The sequence below is a fragment of the Ornithorhynchus anatinus genome, chromosome 16 (assembly GCF_004115215.2).
Source record: "Ornithorhynchus anatinus isolate Pmale09 chromosome 16, mOrnAna1.pri.v4, whole genome shotgun sequence".
Classification (NCBI taxonomy): Eukaryota; Metazoa; Chordata; class Mammalia; order Monotremata; family Ornithorhynchidae; genus Ornithorhynchus; species Ornithorhynchus anatinus.
The window spans coordinates 27801905-27809242 of NC_041743.1; positions in this window are offsets into that span (position 1 = coordinate 27801905).

The following is a 7338-nucleotide window of genomic DNA, read 5'->3' on the forward strand; positions in this document are numbered from 1 at the left end:
AGCAATAGGAAAAGAAAGACCTTATTTTTTTTTCACTTGTCCAACAGTATTATAATCCCATATGGAGTTAGGGTACTTTGAATGGTGAATACTGAATCCCCTCTTTCAAAAAAAGATAGCGATCTAAATTCTCTGAAGTATCAGGGGCCCTCAGGGGGAAAGGATACATTTTTCCATAATTTCTGAAGCAAAAATTGTTGGTTTTTTAAAATGTTTAGTTTAGAAACTTTTGATTTTTCTTTTGAATTTGAACAAACTGGAATTTGGATTTCACTGAATTTTTTTTAAATTCCTACTGGCGATGTTGCAACTAGAAAATTTCTTTAACAGAAACAACAAAACCAAAAATGACAGAATCTTGATGGCTGGCGTGCTTAACTCTTCAGCAGTGGTTTTTTATTCTCCATTACATGTCTTCAAATTGTCTCCCATAAAAACTTAAGTGATACTGTTGTATGAGACATAACCTCTCACCTCTTTCTGCTCACTTGCAACCAAAATAACAAGAGATGAAGCAGTCTGTTGTCAGAAAAATCAAACTGCCTATCTAAAAGTGAATGAAATATATTTACAGTCGTTGATTCCTCCTACCTAAAATCTTAGCGGGAGGCAGACATTGAGCTATGGTTTAAGTTTGCAAGATTTATTATTGCACTTGCTGTGAAAATATGCTCCTCTTCCATGGAGTAATATCCTAATATTGAAATAAGGAATCACTTTCTCAAAAAGGGCTGCCATACATCAGGGGCTTTAAATAAAATAGTAGGTAGGACAGGAAGCAGATCTTTTTTTAAAACTAGATAATAAAAGGAGGAAAAGGATTCTTCATTTTCTCTCTTTTTGGAATGGATAAATGCAGAGACAAGATTCTACTCTTAGACACCAGAAGCTGAGAACAGATCGTGGCTCAGATTAAATCGCTTTAAGATATTTCCTAGTAGGGTGGCCAGAAGCAATGTGTTGATCTGGAGCAAGCCAGCCTGAAATGATGGATACCACGATATTCTTGAAGACCATTAATGTGGTATAGAGCTCAACCCAATTGTTGCCATATTCTATCTTGCAGTCTGCTGAAACCATTCTGTTCTGCTTTCAATCTTTCTACTCTCCACGGTTGATCAGTGTCCTACCTGGGTAGCAGAATTCAGCGACAGCCTTAAATTTGTGTTGTCAGTGAAAACTTATGGTCGTGCAGGGTTTCCAGGCTGTTGGTTGATACCCTACACGACCACAAAGTTTTGGTTTTCTACAGGTTTACTGTTAATCCATAGTGTTGTGCTGAATCTGAATCTGCCCCTCAGTTTTGAAGATGACACTACTGACTGACATCTTTTCCAGGTGTGTGAGTTTGACTGAATGGGCCAGTGACCAACCAGTAGATTTTTCCTGCATGTGTGCACCTAAGGATAGATCATTCCGGAACCTGCGGGCTTGACTCACACAGGGCCAGTCTCTGTTTTTGAGCCCACTTCTTACGGAAAATAGCCGTGTTATTTGTTAAGTGATTACATTGTGCCAAGCACTTTATTAAGAGCTGGGGTAGATATGAGATAATCAGGTCATATTATTATTAGTAGTAGTTCATCTTCCCGCAGAAACGATCTGGGCATGTCACTCCCCTTCTTAAACAACTCCAGTGGTTGCCTATCGACCTCCGCTCCAAACAAAAACTCCTCACTCTAGGCTTCGAGGCTCTCCATCACCTTGCCCCTTCCTACCTCTCCTCCCTTCTCTCTTTCTACCGCCCACCCCGCACACTCCGCTCCTCTGCCGCTCACCTCCTCACCATCCCTCGGTCTCGCCTATCCCGCCGTCGACCCCTGGGTCACGTCCTCCTGCGGTCCTGGAACACCCTCCCGCCTCACCTCCGCCAAACTGATTCTCTTTCCCTCTTCAAAACCCTACTTAAAAATCACCTCCTCCAAGAGGCCTTCCCAGACTGAGCTCCTCTTCCCCCTCTACTCCCTCTGCCATCCCCCCTTTACCTCTCCGCAGCTAAAGCCTCATTTTCCCCTTTTCCCTCTGCTCCTCCACCTCTCCCTTCCCATCCCCACAGCACTGTACTCGTCCGCTCAACTGTATATATTTTCGTTACCCTATTTATTTTGTTAATGAATTGTACATCGCCTTGATTCTATTTAGTTGCCATTGTTTTTACGAGATGTTCTTCCCCTTGACGCTGTTTAGTGCCATTGTTCTTGTCTGTCCGTCTCCCCCGATTAGACTGTAAGCCCGTCAAACGGCAGGGACTGTCTCTATCTGTTGCCGACTTGTTCATCCCAAGCGCTTAGTACAGTGCTCTGCACATAGTAAGCGCTCAATAAATACTATTGAATGAATGAATGAATAGTATTGTTATTATTATTATTGTACTTGTTAAGCACTTACTATGTGCCAAGCACTGTTTTTAATGCTGAGGTAGTTACAAGTTAATCAGGTTGGACACAGTGCCTGTCCCACATGGGGCTCAAACTCTTAATCCCCATTTTCCAGATGAGGTAACTGAGGCCCAGAGAAGTGAAGTGACTTGCCCAAGGTCACACAGCCGACAAGTGGCAGAGCTGGAATTAGAGCCTTGGTCCTTCTGAGTCCCAGACCCATGCTGTCTCCACTAAGGCACACTATCCTGTCGCACATGGGGCTCACAGTTTAAGTAGGAGGGACTAGGATTGAATCCCCATTTTACTGATGATGAAACAGAGCCAAAGAGATGTTAAGTGACTTGCCCAAGGTCACACAGCAGGAAAGTGGCAGAGTTGGGCTTAGAACCCAGGTCCTGTGATTCCCAGGCCTGTGCTCTTTCCATTAGACCATGGTATTTATGAAGTGCTTACTATGTGCCAAGCACAGGTTTAGAGAGATTCTAGATTTAGATGCATTTAGATGCAAGAGCAAAGATTTTACTGGAGGAAGGCAACATTTTTCCTAACCATGGCCCAGTTAATGTTGGTATTTGTTAAGCGCTTACTATGTGCCGAGCACTGTTCTAAGCGCTGGGGTAGACATAGGGGAATCAGGTTGTCCCACGTGGGGCTCACAGTCTTAATCCCCATTTTACAGATGAGGGAACTGAGGCACGGAGAAGTTAAGTGACTTGCCCACAGTCACCCAGGTGACAAGTGGCAGAGCTGGGATTCGAACTCATGAGCCCTGACTCCAAAGCAGTTAGCCACACTGCAGAATGGCAAACAATGCATCTAACAGTGGACTTTTGGCATTAACTGTATAACAGTCAGGGGAGTGGTTGCTATATAGTGAAAATGAATAAGATGTAAATGCAAAATATTCAGATGGAAAAAACTTCATTTATGATCAGTCCCTTTCTAAATCATAAGATTTGGTGCCTGCCAACTCTGCTGTACTGCATTCTCCCAAGCAGTTAGTACAATGCTCTGTACTCAGGACACTTTTTCCCCAGTGCCACTACAAGCGAATGCCTCAAAGAATAAGAAAATAGAGACATCTAGCAGCAAAATACCATTTGTCAAGGAAAGACTGTGTCAATCTTTTAGTGAAATTAGTCATTTACACAAGGCTATTTAGTACCGTATGTGTTGAAAGTTCCACAAGACCTGACTGCAAGTATTTTCTTTTAGAATGAAGAAAATTCTATGCCTCAGCATGAAATGATTCCCTGAACATTAATTCCCAGTTGCAGATTTCTATTACTGCAATTATTCTGAAGAAAAAGAATCTGTCACCTATTGATGACTAATATTGACTTCCTTAAGTGTTGGCTCTCAGCATCAGTTTATATTGGGAGTCAGGGAGAAAAGACAACCATTTCTTAAATAATCATAAATTAGTTTCAAGTTATTTGCTATGACCTGAAAGCCTCTACCCTATGGTCTTAATTCAGAAAAAACCCTCAGGAACGTAAACAATGTTAAGTTCAGCAAACTCCCCAATTCAGTCAGCTCACTTGCAATAACTGTTTAAATTTTATAGGCCATTGCTAGGGCAATAATTCCACTCAAACTCATCTACCCTCTCCCAGGCTGAGCCCAGGGTGGGTCTCACATCATATAGCTTGGCCTAACATCATGCTGGCCCTTTAAAACTGGTGGCTTAGTGAAATCAAGGAGTTCACAGATGATGTGAAGGACAAACACATTGGTAGGTTCAAGAAGAATTTGGTTGAATTAATTAAAGAGAATTAGGAATTTTACATGGTACCACTCACTGAGGTGGATGTCACGAGAGCAGTCGTCTTCCATTTCCACTAAGCATCCTGTTGCCACTGTCAAAGACAGATGACTGGCTTAACCCATTCATGGCACTTCTTGTGATCTCGTGTTATTATAATAGCTGGATTGTAGAATGGGCTCTGGCCATCTTTCTGTGGGTTTCCTATATCAACCCACACCCTAGAGCTTAAAGTGTTCATACACACACACACATACACACAAACACAAAGATTTGTAATTGCTAATTGTAATTGTAAAAACTTTGTTGGCAGTTGATCATCAATCAAGTCATTCCCCCTTTTTTGAGACCTAATGCTTGGTCAGAGCCCCAGTCAGCTAGTCTTTGCTCAAAGGGATCAAGTGTAGAGAACAGGGACAGGCAGAAAGGATGGCTTTCTCCCACGTGGGTGCATCCTCTGGGAGTGTGAGAGGGGAATTCAGCTCTGTATTCAATATCAGGGAACAGTGAAACGGATTTAAGGTGTCTTAAGTCTTAGATAACATGGTATGTTCTCCTACAGGTAATTAAAACATTCAGAGGAAAGATACAGTGATCGGGGATGTCCAAATAGAAATCTTGGAGTTCTGGAGAGTGCAAATGATGTTTCTAATAGGTCTGTGCTTCAGGTCATCATGTTTACAGGAAGGTCATTATGCTTCTTTGCTTTTGAAATCCATTTATTACTTCTAAATCTCCTGTAACCAATTTAGACTTGATGCTGTGTAGTGAAACATTAATGAGATGCTCACGCATAGTCATAGAATTGATCTTATTGCCGCATTCATATTTAATAAGCTTGCTGATTACACTTCTGAGTAACTTAACCCAAGTTAGATAATGTAGAATTTTCTTGTGGGACCACACCTACATTAAGCCCTAGATGATTAATTAAGCCAGCTGAGAGGAACAGAGACCTGTTGACCTGAAAGTTATCCTCAGGAAGTCCTCGACTGAAGAAATTCTGAGTTAAGATGATTGGCACCTATGAAGTTTCTAAATTCACACCCTGTTTCGGCTTTACAACACATCAGTCAAGGGAGGCAGCATGGCCATCTAGCAGAAAGAGCAGGGCTTGGGAATCAGAGGACCTTGGTTCTAAGCCTGGCTCTGCCACTTTTTTTTAAATGGTATTTGTTAAGCACCTACAATGTTCCAAGCACTGTTCTAAGCACTTGTTTGCTCTGTGTTTGCACTTGTGAGATAGGGATACTAGTAGTGTTGTCTACAGTGATGAGAAAGTCAAGAGGAGGATAAGGTTTGGGTGGGAAGATGAGTTCTGAACTGACATGTTTAGTTTGAGGCGTTGGTGGGACATTCAAGTAGAGTCTTAGCTCCAGCCCCCTTTATGGCACCAACTCCACAGGTCGGTGGGGGGTGCATGAGAACTATAGAGAACTTTAAAACCTGGACTGGGGGAGGGATGGGGGAGTTAAAGTGGGTGGGGAAAGTTACCTAATCACAAAGATTCATCAGGGGAGGGTTGAAGAAAAACTTGGTTACTCTATCATGGACCCTCTCCGACTCAATATAAATACATTAATATAGCCATATTACTCATCTACAATTGAATTCACAATTCTGGGTAATTTTGTTAAAAAGTGGGAATCCAAGCTTTATTTGGAACCAATTCAGTATTCAGTAAGCCACCTCAAGGTTTAACGGTTTTGCCAGTGTAGAGTCTTTCTCCAAATGGAAGGGAACAGTTGTTTCATTTCTATTTTTTTCTCCTACTGGGACCACTGACAGTGTTACCAACTTTTCAGAGGGGAATAACATTAATCCTTCAGGAGTTGATTTGCGATCACCCCACTTAGTGCCCGCAGTCACAAGAAGCAGCCTTTGGAGGTCCAGAAGGCAATTCTTCCCAATCCTTTCAAACCTGGGCCACATATGAAGCAGCCAACTAATGGCCAAAGGCTCGATACTATCTCATTAGTAATCCCCTGAGGTCCCTTGCCCTGAAGGCTGCTAGTAAATATTTGAATAGATGATAATATAATTTCCTGGGGATTTGTAGAAAACAATCCCCCTGCATTTTCCTCAGAAACCTCTTAGATTGTGTCAGGAAAGAACAGATGACCAGAGACCTGAGACCTGTCTACCTACTCTCTTGTACTCTCCCTAGCACTTAGTACAGTGGTCTGCACACAGTAAGGGCTCAATAATTACTACTGTCAGTGATGATGATGACCTGGATTAACAATAACCAAAGTCCAAAATATATCACACTGAGAATTTGAAGGACATTAAGCCATTAAAAAGCAACTTCCTGATTGATTTCCTCAAGACATAAATGTCAGGTCTACTTCCTTTCCTTATTTTCTCTAAGTGCATTTGGTAGTGAAAAGCTGTGGCTCCTCCAACTCTTTAGAACTTCTGTTGTAGAAATCATGGTAGAGGTTAAATAAATGTCACCACAAAATTTCTGTGTAGTTCCTCAGGATTTTCATTAATGTTAAAACTAGACTTACAAGCCTCATATTTGGAAAAGGGCTTCCAAGCTGAGTTGTTTAAATTTTGTCAAGAGATGTTTCAACATCTTTTTTATTTCAGTTTGAATTTCCTTAAAGTCAGAGACCTAAGCTCAAATCACAGTGAACGAAGATGAGAAGCGGCCCTGGTTACACCTATTGCAAAGTTTTAGGGACCATTTCCTTTTTTTTTAAATCTAACTCTCTGAAGCAATTCCAGGGATCGATATTCTGTAAAAGCCTTTTAAAATGCAGGTCTCTTGGGGATGAGGAGAAGCTCCAAGTTTGAGCTCACTGAGGTTTCTCTGGCAACTGGAAGAGTAAGTGCAGTAGCTTCCAACTTGGTAGCTGCTGCTCCAGAGACCTGCCCTTAGTGCTGGAACTGGCTTCCTCAACCCTCCTCCCAGCCAAAATAGCCCCCAGGGCCTCTATAGATGCCTGACAATTTCCACAGGATCCTAAGTTCTTTGGTTCTCTCTACCAGGAACTGGAGAGGCTTGGGGACTCCCACAAAGCAAACCCCAGTCCTCCAGGTCAAAACCACCACCCCTTAACTCTCAGATAAGCCCTCCAAACAGCAAGGAGATCATTCAGAAATTAGAGCTTTAACTAACTTGTTAGGAAAATTGATCTAATTGATCTAATCTTAATGAATAAATTAAAGATAAAAGAATTCTGA